At 48.8% G+C, this 16195-nt stretch overlaps 5 non-coding genes across 5 annotated transcripts; all 5 read right to left on the bottom strand.

Annotated features, from left to right (window-relative positions):
- Window positions 1-1816: 1816 nt before the first annotated feature.
- Window positions 1817-1980, bottom strand: LOC140390737 (U1 spliceosomal RNA). The gene has a single exon (XR_011934794.1). It is a non-coding gene; the product is annotated as a U1 spliceosomal RNA (small nuclear RNA).
- A 1908-nt stretch (window positions 1981-3888) lies between these two features.
- On the bottom strand, window positions 3889-4052 carry LOC140390824 (U1 spliceosomal RNA). The gene has a single exon (XR_011934881.1). It is a non-coding gene; the product is annotated as a U1 spliceosomal RNA (small nuclear RNA).
- A 1922-nt stretch (window positions 4053-5974) lies between these two features.
- LOC140390745 (U1 spliceosomal RNA) lies at window positions 5975-6138 on the bottom strand. Its single transcript, XR_011934802.1, has one exon. It is a non-coding gene; the product is annotated as a U1 spliceosomal RNA (small nuclear RNA).
- Window positions 6139-8060: 1922 nt separating this feature from the next.
- Window positions 8061-8224, bottom strand: LOC140390658 (U1 spliceosomal RNA). Its single transcript, XR_011934716.1, has one exon. It is a non-coding gene; the product is annotated as a U1 spliceosomal RNA (small nuclear RNA).
- Window positions 8225-10160: 1936 nt separating this feature from the next.
- On the bottom strand, window positions 10161-10324 carry LOC140390871 (U1 spliceosomal RNA). Its single transcript, XR_011934925.1, has one exon. It is a non-coding gene; the product is annotated as a U1 spliceosomal RNA (small nuclear RNA).
- Window positions 10325-16195: the final 5871 nt, after the last annotated feature.

Below are 16195 nucleotides of genomic sequence, written 5' to 3'. Positions count from 1 at the left end.
TGATTTTGACAAATTGTCGAATATACCTCTCTATAAGAAACACATTGCCTAAAACGTCCGCTATGCTATTTGCATATTGGCCTTAAAAGGAAGTGAACCGCCCCTTATCTACCTGTCAGTCAAACGATGGACCGTTTTCCGGAATGAAGACTTTCTCTCTCAAAACTTTGTCTGTCCATCTTTGTTCAGCAAGGAAACAATTAACTTTTCTGACACGGAAATAGAAAGATTGATGAGGAGGTTTTTGGAGTCACGAAGATATTGGTTGTTGTCTCTAGGAGAGGTTTTTTAGCGTCATGAGCAGTTTATTGAGAGGCATGTTTGCAGGTTTATTTGGGGGCGGGGTCAGGTTAATCTTCATGGGGACATGCTCCCCATCCCCATCCCCACGCACGCACCCCATCCCACATGCATCACCACACACTCGCACACTATATTGTTTAAAAATAAATTTAGAGTACCCAATTCATTTTATGTTCCAATTTATTGGCAATTTGATGTGGCCAATCCACCTAGCCTGTACATCTTTGGGTTGTGAGGGTGAGACCCACGCAAACACTGAGGGAAATGTGCAAACTCCTCATGGACAATGACCCGGGGCCTGGATCGAACTCTGGTCTTCGACGCCGTGAGGGAACAGTGCTAAGCACTGCGCCACCATGCCGCCCCTAAACAGACACACTACCCCGACCCTCCTGCACCCATGTTTTTTCTTTTAAATTTAGAGCACCCAATCATTTTGTTATTTTTTTAAATTAAGGGGCAATTTAGCATGGCCAATCCACCTAACCTGCACATCTTTGGGTTGTGGGGGTGAAACCCACGCAGACACGGCCAGAATGTGCAAACTCCGCACGGACAGTGACCCTGGGCCAGGATTCAAACCCGGGTCCTCAGCGCCGTTGTCCCAGTGCTAACCACTGCACCATGTGCCATTTTCGCACACACCCATCTGACACGCACAGACCCAGCACACCAGCCCCCCACGAAAAACAGACGCACACTCATTCTTGATACTCACAATCACCCCAACGCACACACACACACCTCTGACACACACACACCCGACACAGAGTTAACATTTCCTCAAGGGGGATAGAAAGAAATTGATGAGGAGGATTTGCGAGTCACATGAATGTTGATTGTAATAATAACAATGATTATCGTCACAAGTAGGCTTACATTAACACTGCAATGAAGTGACTGTGAAAAACAACTAGTCGCCACAATCCGGCGCCTGTTCGGGTACAGAGCGGGAGAATTGAGAATGTCCAAATTACCTATCAGCATGCCTTTGGGGACTTGTGGGAGCAACCGGAGGAAAGCCACGCAGAGAATGTGCAGAGTCCACAGAGCCGGGAATGGGACCTGGGATCGTGGAGCTGTGAAGCAACAGCAGGGCAGCAGGGTAGCAGAAGTGGATAGCACGGTGACTTCACAGCGCCACGGTGCCAGATTCGATTCGCTGCTGGGTCACTGTCTGTGCGGAGTCTGCGTGGGTTTCCTCCAGGTGCTGCGGTGTCCTCCCACAGTGCAAAGAGGTGCAGGTTATGTGGACTGGCTATGCTAAACTGCCCTCATTGTCGAAAAAAGTTTAGGAGAGGTTAATGGGTTAAGGGGATAGGATAGAAGTGAGGGCTGAAGTGAGACGGTGCAGACTGGATGGGCTGAACGGCCTCATTCTGCACTGTATGTTCTGTGCTAACCACTGTGTTACCATGCTCTCCTGTTGTTGGGTCCGGGAGAGGTTTTTCGAGCGATGTTTCCAACATGTTGCTCGACCAGAAAAGGATCAATCTATTTTAGCTTCGTAAATCAGGGGAGAGCGCGAACGCAGTCCCCCACTACCACAAATTTTGCAGTCGAGTATCCCGCATTTGGGGACATCGCAGGCGTCAGCACACCCGAAGTGCAATGGGCTAGCCTCGTCCTGGGCGAACCACCTTGTTGATCATGGTTTCACTCCTGCCAGGTAAGTATGCTTAAAAACAGTACACCCTCCCAGTCCACACCACACATCACATCTTTCACTCACACTTACTGCATTTACACGGCCAAACTGTCCCTTTACTTACAATTATCTCTACCGAATTAGACTAGTTCTGTTGTATGATTTTGACAAATTGTCGAATATACCTCTCTAGTAAGAAACACATTGCCTAAAACGTCCGCTATGCTATTTGCATATTGGCCTTAAAAGGAAGTGAACCGCCCCTTATCTACCTATCAGTCAAACGATGGACCGTTTTCCGGAATGAAGACTATCTCTCTCAAAACTCTGTCTGTCCATCTTTATTCAGCAAGGAAACAATTAACTTTTCTGACACGGAAATGAAATCGAAAGATTGATGAGGAGGTTTTTGGAGTCACGAAGATATTGGTTGTTGTCTCTAGGAGAGGTTTTTTAGCGTCATGAGAAGTTTATTGAGAGGCATGTTTGCAGGTTTATTTGGGGGCGGGGTCTGGTTAATCTTCATGGGGACATGCTCCCCACCCCCATCCCCACGCACGCACCCCATCCCACATGCATCACCACACACTCGCACACTATATTGTTTAAAAATAAATTTAGAGTACCCAATTCATTTTATGTTCCAATTTATTGGCAATTTGATGTGGCCAATCCACCTAGCCTGTACATCTTTGGGTTGTGAGGGTGAGACCCACGCAAACACTGAGGGAAATGTGCAAACTCCTCATGGACAATGACCCGGGCCCTGGATCGAACTCTGGTCTTCGACGCCGTAAGCACTGCGCCACCATGCCGCCCCTAAACAGACACACTACCCCGACCCTCCTGCACCCATCTTTTTTCTTTTAAATTTAGAGCACCCAATCATTTTGTTATTTTTTTTAAATTAAGGGGCAATTTAGCATGGCCAATCCACCTAACCTGCACATCTTTGGGTTGTGGGGGTGAAACCCACGCTGACACGGCGAGAATGTGCAAACTCCACACGGACAGTGACCCTGGGCCAGGATTCAAACCTGGGTCCTCAGCGCCGTTGTCCCAGTGCTAAGCACTGCACCATGTGCCACTTTCGCACACACCCATCTGACACGCACAGACCCAGCACACCAGCCCCCCACGAAAAACACACACACACTCATTCTTGATACTCACAATCACCCAACACACACACCCGACACTGAGTTAACATTTCTGCAACGGGGATAGAAAGAAATTGATGAGGAAGATTTGAGAGTCACAAAGATGTTGATTGTAATAAAAACAATGATTATCGTCACAAGTAGGCTTACATTAAAACTGCAATGAAGTTACTGTGAAAAACAACTATTCGCCACAATCCGGCGCCTGTTCGGGTACAGAGCGGGAGAATTGAGAATGTCCAAATTACCTATCAGCATGCCTTTGGGGACTTGTGGGAGCAACCGGAGGAAAGCCACGCAGACACGTGGAGAATGTGCAGAGTCCACAGAGCCGGGAATGGGACCTGGGATAGTGGAGCTGTGAAGCAACTGCAGGGCAGCACGGTAGCAGAAGTGGATAGCACCGTGGCTTCACAGCACCAGGGTGCCAGATTCGATTCGCCGCTGGGGGTCACTGTCTGTGCGGAGTCTGCGTGGGTTTCCTCCAGGTGCTGCGGTGTCCTCCCACAGTGCAAAGAAGTGCAGGTTATGTGGACTGGCTATGCTAAACTGCCCTCATTGTCGAAAAAAGTTTAGGAGAGGTTAATGGGATAGGATAGAAGTGAGGGCTGAAGTGGGTCGGTGCAGACTGGATGGGCTGAACGGCCTCATTCTGAACTGCATGTTCTATGCTAACCACTGTGTTACCATGCTACCCTGTTGGCTCCTGGAGAGGTTTTTCGGGCGATGCTTCCAACAGGTTGCTCGATCTGAAAAGGATCAATCTATTTTTGTTTCGTAAGGAGAGCGCGAACGCAGTCCCCCACTACCACAAATTTTGCAGTCGAGTATCCCGCATTTGGGGACATCGCAAGCGTCAGCACACCCGAAGTATAATGGGCTAGCCTCGTCCTGGGCGAACCACCTTTTTGATCATGGTTTCACCCCTGCCAGGTAAGTATGCTTAAAAACAGTACACCCTCCCAGTCCACACCACACATCACATCTTTCACTCACACTTATTGCATTTACACGGCCAAACTGTCACTTTACTTACAATTATCTCTACCGAATTAGACTAGTTCTGTTGTATGATTTTGACAAATTGTCGAATATACCTCTCTATAAGAAACACATTGCCTAAAACGTCCGCTATGCTATTTGCATATTGGCCTGAAAAGGAAGTGAACCGCCCCTTATCTACCTATCAGTCAAACGATGGACCGTTTTCCGGAATGAAGACTATCTCTCTCAAAACTTTGTCTGTCCATCTTTATTCAGCAAGGAAACAATTAACTTTTCTGACACGGAAATAGAAAGATTGATGAGGAGGTTTTTGGAGTCACGAAGATATTGGTTGTTGTCTCTAGGAGAGGTTTTTTAGCGTCATGAGCAGTTTATTGAGAGGCATGTTTGCAGGTTTATTTGGGGGCGGGGTCAGGTTAATCTTCATGGGGACATGCTCCCCACCCCCATCCCCACGCACGCACCCCATCCCACATGCATCACCACACACTCGCACACTATATTGTTTAAAAATAAATTTAGAGTACCCAATTCATTTTATTTTCCAATTTATTGGCAATTTGATGTGGCCAATCCACCTAGCCTGTACATCTTTGGGTTGTGAGGATGAGACCCACGCAAACACTGAGGGAAATGTGCAAACTCCTCATGGACAATGACCCGGGGCCTGGATCGAACTCTGGTCTTCGACGCCGTGAGGGAACAGTGCTAAGCACTGCGCCACCATGCCGCCCCTAAACAGACACACTACCCCGACCCTCCTGCACCCATCTTTTTTCTTTTAAATTTAGAGCACCCAATCATTTTGTTATTTTTTTAAATTAAGGGGCAATTTAGCATGGCCAATCCACCTAACCTGCACATCTTTGGGTTGTGGGGGTGAAACCCACGCAGACACGGCGAGAATGTGCAAACTCCACACGGACAGTGACCCTGGGCCAGGATTCAAACCCGGGTCCTCAGCGCCGTTGTCCCAGTGCTAACCACTGCACCATGTGCCACTTTCGCACACACCCATCTGACACGCACAGACCCAGCACACCAGCCCCCCACGAAAAACACACACACACTCATTCTTGAGACTCACAATCACCCAACACACACACCCGACACTGAGTTAACATTTCTGCAACGGGGATAGAAAGAAATTGATGAGGAGGATTTGAGAGTCACAAAGATGTTGATTGTAATAAAAACAATGATTATCGTCACAAGTAGGCTTACATTAACACTGCAATGAAGTTACTGTGAAAAACAACTAGTCGCCACAATCCGGCGCCTGTTCGGGTACAGAGCGGGAGAATTGAGAATGTCCAAATTACCTATCAGCATGCCTTTGGGGACTTGTGGGAGCAACCGGAGGAAAGCCACGCAGACACGTGGAGAATGTGCAGAGTCCACAGAGCCGGGAATGGGACCTGGGATCGTGGAGCTGTGAAGCAACTGCAGGGCAGCACGGTAGCAGAAGTGGATAGCACCGTGGCTTCACAGCACCAGGGTGCCAGATTCGATTCGCCGCTTGGTCACTGTCTGTGCGGAGTCTGCGTGGGTTTCCTCCAGGTGCTGCGGTGTCCTCCCACAGTGCAAAGAAGTGCAGGTTATGTGGACTGGCCATGCTAAACTGCCCTCATTGTCGAAAAAAGTTTAGGAGAGGTTAATGGGATCGGATAGAAGTGAGGGCTGAAGTGGGTCGGTGCAGACTGGATTGGCTGAACGGCCTCATTCTGAACTGCATGTTCTAGGCTAACCACTGTGTTACCATGCTACCCTGTTGTTGGCTCCTGGAGAGGTTTTTAGGGCGATGCTTCCAACAGGTTGCTCGATCTGAAAAGGATCAATCCATTTTTGTTTCGTAAATCAGGGGAGAGCGCGAACGCAGTCCCCCACTGCCACAAATTTTGCAGTCGAGTATCCCGCATTTGGGGACATCGCAGGCGTCAGCACACCCGAAGTGCAATGGGCTAGCCTCGTCCTGGGCGAACCACCTTGTTGATCGTGGTTTCATCCCTGCCAGGTAAGTATGCTTTAAAAACAGTACACCCTCCCAGTCCACACCACACATCACATCTTTCACTCACACTTACTGCATTTACACGGCCAAACTGTCACTTTACTTACAATTATCTCTACCGAATTAGACTAGTTCTGTTGTATGATTTTGACAAATTGTCGAACATACCTCTCTATAAGAAACACATTGCCTAAAACGTCCGCTATGCTATTTGCATATTGGCCTTAAAAGGAAGTGAACCGCCCCTTATCTACCTGTCAGTCAAACGATGGACCGTTTTCCGGAATGAAGACTTTCTCTCTCAAAACTTTGTCTGTCCATCTTTGTTCAGCAAGGAAACAATTAACTTTTCTGACACGGAAATAGAAAGATTGATGAGGAGGTTTTTGGAGTCACGAAGATATTGGTTGTTGTCTCTAGGAGAGGTTTTTTAGCGTCATGAGCAGTTTATTGAGAGGCATGTTTGCAGGTTTATTTGGGGGTGGGGTCAGGTTAATCTTCATGGGGACATGCTCCCCACCCCCATCCCCACGCACGCACCCCATCCCACATGCATCACCACACACTCACACACTATATTGTTTAAAAATAAATTTAGAGTACCCAATTCATTTTATGTTCCAATTTATTGGCAATTTGATGTGGCCAATCCACCTAGCCTGTACATCTTTGGGTTGTGAGGGTGAGACCCACGCAAACACTGAGGGAAATGTGCAAACTCCTCATGGACAATGACCCGGGGCCTGGATCGAACTCTGGTCTTCGACGCCGTGAGGGAACAGTGCTAAACACTGCGCCACCATGCCGCCCCTAAACAGACACACTACCCGACCCTCCTGCACCCATCTTTTTTCTTTTAAATTTAGAGCACCCAATCATTTTGTTATTTTTTTAAATTAAGGGGCAATTTAGCATGGCCAATCCACCTAACCTGCACATCTTTGGGTTGTGGGGGTGAAACCCACGCAGACACGGCGAGAATGTGCAAACTCCACACGGACAGTGACCCTGGGCCAGGATTCAAACCCGGGTCCTCAGCGCCGTTGTCCCAGTGCTAACCACTGCACCATGTGCCATTTTCGCACACACCCATCTGACACGCACAGACCCAGCACACCAGCCCCCCACGAAAAACACACACACACTCATTCTTGAGACTCACAATCACCCAACACACACACCCGACACTGAGTTAACATTTCTGCAACGGGGATAGAAAGAAATTGATGAGGAGGATTTGAGAGTCACAAAGATGTTGATTGTAATAAAAACAATGATTATCGTCACAAGTAGGCTTACATTAACACTGCAATGAAGTTACTGTGAAAAACAACTAGTCGCCACAATCCGGCGCCTGTTCGGGTACAGAGCGGGAGAATTGAGAATGTCCAAATTACCTATCAGCATACCTTTGGGGACTTGTGGGAGCAACCGGAGGAAAGCCACGCAGACACGTGGAGAATGTGCAGAGTCCACAGAGCCGGGAATGGGACCTGGAATCGTGGAGCTGTGAAGCAACTGCAGGGCAGCACGGTAGCAGAAGTGGATAGCACCGTGGCTTCACAGCACCAGGGTGCCTGATTCGATTCGCCGCTTGGTCACTGTCTGTGCGGAGTCTGCGTGGGTTTCCTCCAGGTGCTGCGGTGTCCTCCCACAGTGCAAAGAAGTGCAGGTTATGTGGACTGGCCATGCTAAACTGCCCTCATTGTCGAAAAAAGTTTAGGAGAGGTTAATGGGATCGGATAGAAGTGAGGGCTGAAGTGGGTCGGCGCAGACTGGATTGGCTGAACGGCCTCATTCTGAACTGCATGTTCTATGCTAACCACTGTGTTACCATGCTACCCTGTTGTTGGCTCCTGGAGAGGTTTTTAGGGCGATGCTTTCAACAGGTTGCTCGATCCAAAAAGGATCAATCTATTTTTGTTGCGTAAATCAGGGGAGAGCGCGAACGCAGTCCCCCACTACCACAAATTTTGCAGTCGAGTATGCCGCATTTGGGGACATCGCAGGCGTCAGCACACCCGAAGTGCAATGGGCTAGCCTCGTCCTGGGCGAACCACCTTGTTGATCATGGTTTCACCCCTGCCAGGTAAGTATACTTAAAAACAGTACACCCTCCCAGTCCACACCACACATCACATCTTTCACTCACACTTACTGCATTTACACGGCCAAACTGTCACTTTACTTACAATTATCTCTACCGAATTAGACTAGTTCTGTTGTATGATTTTGACAAATTGGCGAATATACCTCTCTATAAGAAACACATTGCCTAAAACGTCCGCTATGCTATTTGCATATTGGCCTGAAAAGGACGTGAACCGCCCCTTATCTACCTGTCAGTCAAACGATGGACCGTTTTCCGGAATGAAGACTTTCTCTCTCAAAACTTTGTCTGTCCATCTTTGTTCAGCAAGGAAACAATTAACTTTTCTGACACGGAAATAGAAAGATTGATGAGGAGGTTTTTGGAGTCACGAAGATATTGGTTGTTGTCTCTAGGAGAGGTTTTTTAGCGCCATGAGCAGTTTATTGAGAGGCATGTTTGCAGGTTTATTTGGGGGTGGGGTCAGGTTAATCTTCATGGGGACATGCTCCCCACCCCAATCCCCACGCACGCACCCCATCCCACATGCATCACCACACACTCACACACTATATTGTTTAAAAATAAATTTAGAGTACCCAATTCATTTTATGTTCCAATTTATTGGCAATTTGATGTGGCCAATCCACCTAGCCTGTACATCTTTGGGTTGTGAGGGTGAGACCCACGCAAACACTGAGGGAAATGTGCAAACTCCTCATGGACAATGACCTGGGTCCTGGATCGAACTCTAGTCTTCGACGCCGTGAGGGAACAGTGCTACGCACTGCGCCACCATGCCGCCCCTAAACAGACACACTACCCCGACACTCCTACACCCATCTTTTTTCTTTTAAATTTAGAGCACCCAATCATTTTGTTATTTTTTTAAATTAAGGGGCAATTTAGCATGGCCAATCCACCTAACCTGCACATCTTTGGGTTGTGGGGGTGAAACCCACGCAGACACGGCGAGAATGTGCAAACTCCACACGGACAGTGACCCTGGGCCAGGATTCAAACCCGGGTCCTCAGCGCCGTTGTCCCAGTGCTAACCACTGGACCATGTGTCATTTTCGCACACACCCATCTGACACGCACAGACCCAGCACACCAGCCCCCCACGAAAAACACACGCACACTCATTCTTGATACTCACAATCACCCCAATGCACACACACACCTCTGACACACACACACCCGACACAGAGTTAACATTTCCTCAACGGGGATAGAAAGAAATTGATGAGGAGGATTTGCGAGTCACAATAATGTTGATTGTAATAATAACAATGATTATCGTCACAAGTAGGCTTACATTAACACTGCAATGAAGTGACTGTGAAAAACAACTAGTCGCCACAATCCGGCGCCTGTTCGGGTACAGAGCGGGAGAATTGAGAATGTCCAAATTACCTATCAGCATGCCTTTGGGGACTTGTGGGAGCAACCGGAGGAAAGCCACGCAGAGAATGTGCAGAGTCCACAGAGTCTGGAATGGGACCTGGGATCGTGGAGCTGTGAAGCAACTGCAGGGCAGCACGGTAGCAGAAGTGGATAGCACGGTGGCTTCACAGCACCAGGGTGCCAGATTCGATTCGCCGCTGGGTCACTGTCTGTGCGGAGTCTGCGTGGGTTTCCTCCAGGTGCTGCGGTGTCCTCCCACAGTGCAAAGAAGTGCAGGTTATGTGGACTGGCCATGCTAAACTGCCCTCATTGTCGAAAAAAGTTTAGGAGAGGTTAATGGGATAGGATAGAAGTGAGGGCTGAAGTGGGTCGGTGCAGACTGGATGGGCTGAACGGCCTCATTCTGAACTGCATGTTCTATGCTAACCACGGTGTTACCATGCTACCCTGTTGTTGGCTCCTGGAGAGGTTTTTAGGGCGATGCTTCCAACAGGTTGCTCGATCTGAAAAGGATCAATCTATTTTTATTTCGTAAATCAGGGGAGAGCGCGAACGCAGTCCCCCAATACCACAAATTTTGCAGTCGACTATCCCGCATTTGGGGACATCGCAGGCGTCAGCACACCCGAATTGCAATGGGCTACACTTGTCCTGGGCGAGCTATCTTGTTGATCATGGTTTCACCCCTGCCAGGTAAGTATGCTTAAAAACAGTACACCCTCCCAGTCCACACCACACATCACATCTTTCACTCACACTTACTGCATTTACACGGCCAAACTGTCACTTTACTTACAATTATCTCTACCGAATTAGACTAGTTCTGTTGTATGATTTTGACAAATTGTCGAATATACCTCTCTATAAGAAACACATTGCCTAAAACGTCCGCTATGCTATTTGCATATTGGCCTTAAAAGGAAGTGAACCGCCCCTTATCTACCTGTCAGTCAAACATATAGAACATAGAACAATACAGCGCAGTACAGGCCCTTCGGCCCACGATGTTGCACCGAAACAAAAGCCATCCAACCTACACTATGCCATTATCATCCATATGTTTATCCAATAAACTTTTAAATGCCCTCAATGTTGGCGAGTTCACTACTGTAGCAGGTAGGGCATTCCACGGCCTCACTACTCTTTGCGTAAAGAACCTACCTCTGACCTCTGTCCTATATCTATTACCCCTCAGTTTAAAGTTATGTCCCCTCGTGCCAGCCATATCCATCCGCGGGAGAAGGCTCTCACTGTCCACCCTATCCAACCCCCTGATCATTTTGTATGCCTCTATTAAGTCTCCTCTTAACCTTCTTCTCTCCAACGAAAACAACCTCAAGTCCGTCAGCCTTTCCTCATAAGATTTTCCCTCCATACCAGGCAACATCCTGGTAAATCTCCTCTGCACCCGCTCCAAAGCCTCCACGTCCTTCCTATAATGCGGTGACCAGAACTGTACGCAATACTCCAAATGCGGCCGGACCAGAGTTCTGTACAGCTGCAACATGACCTCTCGACTCCGGAACTCAATCCCTCTACCAATAAAGGCCAACACTCCATAGGCCTTCTTCACAACCCTATCAACCTGGGTGGCAACTTTCAGGGATCTATGTACATGGACACCTAGATCCCTCTGCTCAGCCACACTTTCAAGAACTTTACCATTAGCCAAATATTCCGCATTCCTGTTATTCCTTCCAAAGTGAATCACCTCACACTTCTCTACATTAAACTCCATTTGCCACCTCTCAGCCCAGCTCTGCAGCTTATCTATATCCCTCTGTAACCTGCTACATCCTTCCACACTATCGACAACACCACCGACTTTAGTATCATCTGCAAATTTACTCACCCACCCTTCTGTGCCTTCCTCTAGGTCATTGATAAAAATGACAAACAGCAACGGCCCCAGAACAGATCCTTGTGGTACTCCACTTGTGACTGTACTCCATTCTGAACATTTCCCATCAACCACCACCCTCTGTCTTCTTTCAGCTAGCCAATTTCTGATCCACATCTCTAAATCACCCTCAATCCCCAGCCTCCGTATTTTTTGCAATAGCCTACCGTGGGGAACCTTATCAAACGCTTTGCTGAAATCCATATACACCACATCAACTGCTCTACCCTCGTCTACCTGTTCAGTCACCTTCTCAAAGAACTCAATAAGGTTTGTGAGGCATGACCTACCCTTCACAAAGCCATGCTGACTATCCCTGATCATATCATTCCTATCTAGATGATTATAAATCTTGTCCCTTATAATCCCCTCCAAGACTTTACCCACTACAGACGTGAGGCTCACCGGTCTATAGTTGCCGGGGTTGTCTCTGCTCCCCTTTTTGAACAAAGGGACCACATTTGCTGTCCTCCAGTCCTCTGGCACTATTCCTGTAGCCAATGATGACATAAAAATCAAAGCCAAAGGTCCAGCAATCTCTTCCCTGGCCTCCCAGAGAATCCTAGGATAAATCCCATCAGGTCCCGGGGACTTATCTATTTTCAGCCTGTCCAGAATTGCCAACACCTCTTCCCTACGTACCTCAATGCCATCTATTCTATTAGCCTGGGACTCAGCATTCTCCTCCACAACATTATCTTTTTCCTGAGTGAATACTGACGAAAAATATTCATTTAGTATCTCGCCTATCTCTTCAGACTCCACACACAATTTCCCATCCCTGTCCTTGACTGGTCCTACTCTTTCCCTAGTCATTCGCTTATTCCTGACATACCTATAGAAAGCTTTTGGGTTTTCCTTGATCCTTCCTGCCAAATACTTCTCATGTCCCCTCCTTGCTCGTCTTAGCTCTCTCTTTAGATCCTTCCTCGCTACCTTGTAACTATCCATCGCCCCAACCGAAACTTCACACTTCATCTTCACATAGGCCTCCTTCTTCCTCTTAACAAGAGATTCCACTTCCCTGGTAAACCACGGTTCCCTCGCTCGACGCCTTCCTCCCTGTCTGACCGGTACATACTTATCAAGAACACGCAGTAGCTGATCCTTGAACAAGCCCCACTTATCCAGTGTGCCCAAGACTTGCAGCCTACTTCTCCACCTTATTCCCCCCCCCAAGTCACGTCTAATGGCATCATAATTGCCCTTCCCCCAGCTATAACTCTTGCCCTGCGGTGTATACTTATCCCTTTCCATCATTAACGTAAACGTCACCGAATTGTGGTCACTGTCCCCAAAGTGCTCTCCTACCTCCAAATCCAACACCTGGCCTGGTTCATTACCCAAAACCAAATCCAACGTGGCCTCGCCTCTTGTTGGCCTGTCAACATATTGTTTCAGGAAACCCTCCTGCACACACTGTACAAAAAACGACCCATCTATTGTACTCGAACTATATCTTTTCCATTCAATATTTGGAAAGTTAAAGTCTCCCATAATAACTACCCTGTTACTTTCGCTCATATCCAGAATCATCTTCGCCATCCTTTCCTCTACATCCCTAGAACTATTAGGAGGCCTATAAAAAACTCCCAACAGGGTGACCTCTCCTTTCCTGTTTCTAACTTCAGCCAATACTACCTCGGAAGAAGAGTCCCCATCTAGCATCCTCTCCGCCACCGTAATACTGCTCTTGACTAGCAGCGCCACACCTCCCCCTCTTTTGCCTCCTTCTCTGAGCTTACTAAAACACCTAAACCCCGGAACCTGCAACATCCATTCCTGTCCCTGCTCTATCCATGTCTCCGAAATGGCCACAACATCGAAGTCCCAGGTACCAACCCACGCTGCCAGTTCCCCTACCTTGTTTCGTATACTCCTGGCATTGAAGTAGACACACTTCAAACCACCTACCTGAACGCTGGCCCCCTCCTGCGACGTCAAATCTGTGCTCCTGACCTCTATACTCTCATTCTCCCTTACCCTAAAACTACAATCCAGGTTCCCATGCCCCTGCTGCATTAGTTTAAACCCCCCCCAAAGAGCACTAACAAATCTCCCCCCCCCCAGGATATTTGTGCCCCTCAGGTTCAGATGTAGACCATCCTGTCTGTAGAGGTCCCACCTTCCCCAGAAAGAGCCCCAGTTATCCAAAAATCTGAAACCCTCCCGCCTGCACCATCCCTGTAGCCACGTGTTTAAATGCTCTCTCTCCCTATTCCTCATCTCACTATCACGTGGCACGGGCAACAACCCAGAGATAACAACTCTGTTTGTTCTAGTTCTGAGCTTCCATCCTAGCTCCCTGAAAGCCTGCCTGACATCCTTGTCCCCTTTCCTACCTATGTCGTTGGTGCCAATGTGGACCACGACTTGGGGCTGCTCCCCCTCCCCCCTAAGGATCCGGAAAACACGATCCGAGACATCACGTACCCTTGCACCTGGGAGGCAACATACCAAACGTGAGTCTCTCACGCTCCCACAAAATCTCCTATCTGTGCCCCTGACTATAGAGTCCCCAATTACTAATGCTCTGCTCCTCTCCCCCCTTCCCTTCTGAGCAACAGGGACAGACTCCGTGCCAGAGGCCCGTACCCCATGGCTTACCCCTGGTAAGTCGTCCCCCCCACAAGTATCCAAAGCGGTATACTTGTTTCTCAGGGGAACGACCGCAGGGGATCCCTGCACTGACTGTTTTTTCCCAGTCCCTCTTACAGTTACCCACCTATCTCCAATCTTTGGTGTAACTAATTCCCTGAAGCTGCTATCTATGACCCCTTCTGCCTCCCGAATGATCCGAAGTTCTTCCAACTCCAGCTCCAGTTCCCTAACTCGGTCTTGGAGGAGCTGGAGATGGCAGCACTTCCTGCAGGTAAAATCAGCAGGGACACTAACTGCATCCCTCACCTCAAACATCCTGCAGGAGGAACATTGTACTCCCTTCCCTGCCATTCCTCTAACTTTCTACCAAGATCTGGCTAACAACTAAATTAAATTTTTATAAAAAATAATAATAATATAATAAAAATATGGTACTTACCTCAGACCAATGGGTTTTATTATTAGGTTAGAGGAGGAGGGCGGGTGGGAGACACTACACGTGTAGTGTCTCGGGTTTCCTCTCCACCTGAATTTATTGGTGATGGTCTTCCCAGACGTCCGCGGGTCGACTTCCTGATCCCGCCTAAAAAAACTAATTTAAAGAAAAGAGAAAAAGTCTCAGCTCCTGCTGAAACTGACTCACCACTCACCAGCTGCTCTCACGCCGCCGAAATCGACTGGCCTGCCCCTGCAAAGAGAAGTGCTTTTAAAGGTTGACTTACCTCCCAGCACCCTCCTTCCGCAATGCTCCCGCTGAAACTGACTAACCAGCTGCTCTCACGCCACCGAAATCGACTGGCCTGCCCCTGCAAAGAGAAGTGCTTTTAAAGGTTGACTTACCTCCCAGCACCCTCCTTCCGCAATGCTCCCGCTGAAACTGACTAACCAGCTGCTCTCACGCCGCCGAAATCGACTGGCCTGCCCCTGCAAAGAGAAGTGCTTTTAAAGGTTGACTTACCTCCCAGCACCCTCCTTCCGCAATGCTCCCGCTGAAACTGACTAACCAGCTGCTCTCACGCCACCGAAATCGACTGGCCTGCCCCTGCAAAGAGAAGTGCTTTTAAAGGTTGACTTACCTCCCAGCACCCTCCTTCCGCAATGCTCCCGCTGAAACTGACTAACCAGCTGCTCTCACGCCGCCGAAATCGACTGGCCTGCCCCTGCAAAGAGAAGTGCTTTTAAAGGTTGACTTACCTCCCAGCACCCTCCTTCCGCAATGCTCCCGCTGAAACTGACTAACCAGCTGCTCTCACGCCACCGAAATCGACTGGCCTGCCCCTGCAAAGAGAAGTGCTTTTAAAGGTTGACTTACCTCCCAGCACCCTCCTTCCGCAATGCTCCCGCTGAAACTGACTAACCAGCTGCTCTCACGCCACCGAAATCGACTGGCCTGCCCCTGCAAAGAGAAGTGCTTTTAAAGGTTGACTTACCTCCCAGCACCCTCCTTCCGCAATGCTCCCGCTGAAACTGACTAACCAGCTGCTCTCACGCCGCCGAAATCGACTGGCCTGCCCCTGCAAAGAGAAGTGCTTTTAAAGGTTGACTTACCTCCCAGCACCCTCCTTCCGCAATGCTCCCGCTGAAACTGACTAACCAGCTGCTCTCACGCCACCGAAATCGACTGGCCTGCCCCTGCAAAGAGAAGTGCTTTTAAAGGTTGACTTACCTCCCAGCACCCTCCTTCCGCAATGCTCCCGCTGAAACTGACTAACCAGCTGCTCTCACGCCACCGAAATCGACTGGCCTGCCCCTGCAAAGAGAAGTGCTTTTAAAGGTTGACTTACCTCCCAGCACCCTCCTTCCGCAATGCTCCCGCTGAAACTGACTAACCAGCTGCTCTTACGCCACCGAAATCGACTGGCCTGCCCCTGCAAAGAGAAGTGCTTTTAAAGGTTGACTTACCTCCCAGCACCCTCCTTCCGCAATGCTCCCGCTGAAACTGACTAACCAGCTGCTCTCACGCCACCGAAATCGACTGGCCTGCCCCTGCAAAGAGAAGTGCTTTTAAAGGTTGACTAACCTCCCAGCACCCTCCTTCCGCAATGCTCCCGCTGAAACTGACTAACCAGCT

Source organism: Scyliorhinus torazame, chromosome 14 (genome assembly GCF_047496885.1).
Source record: "Scyliorhinus torazame isolate Kashiwa2021f chromosome 14, sScyTor2.1, whole genome shotgun sequence".
In the NCBI taxonomy this organism is placed as follows: domain Eukaryota; kingdom Metazoa; phylum Chordata; class Chondrichthyes; order Carcharhiniformes; family Scyliorhinidae; genus Scyliorhinus; species Scyliorhinus torazame.
Note: the sequence above shows the minus strand (reverse complement) of the source record. Positions and strands in the feature narration are given on the sequence as shown.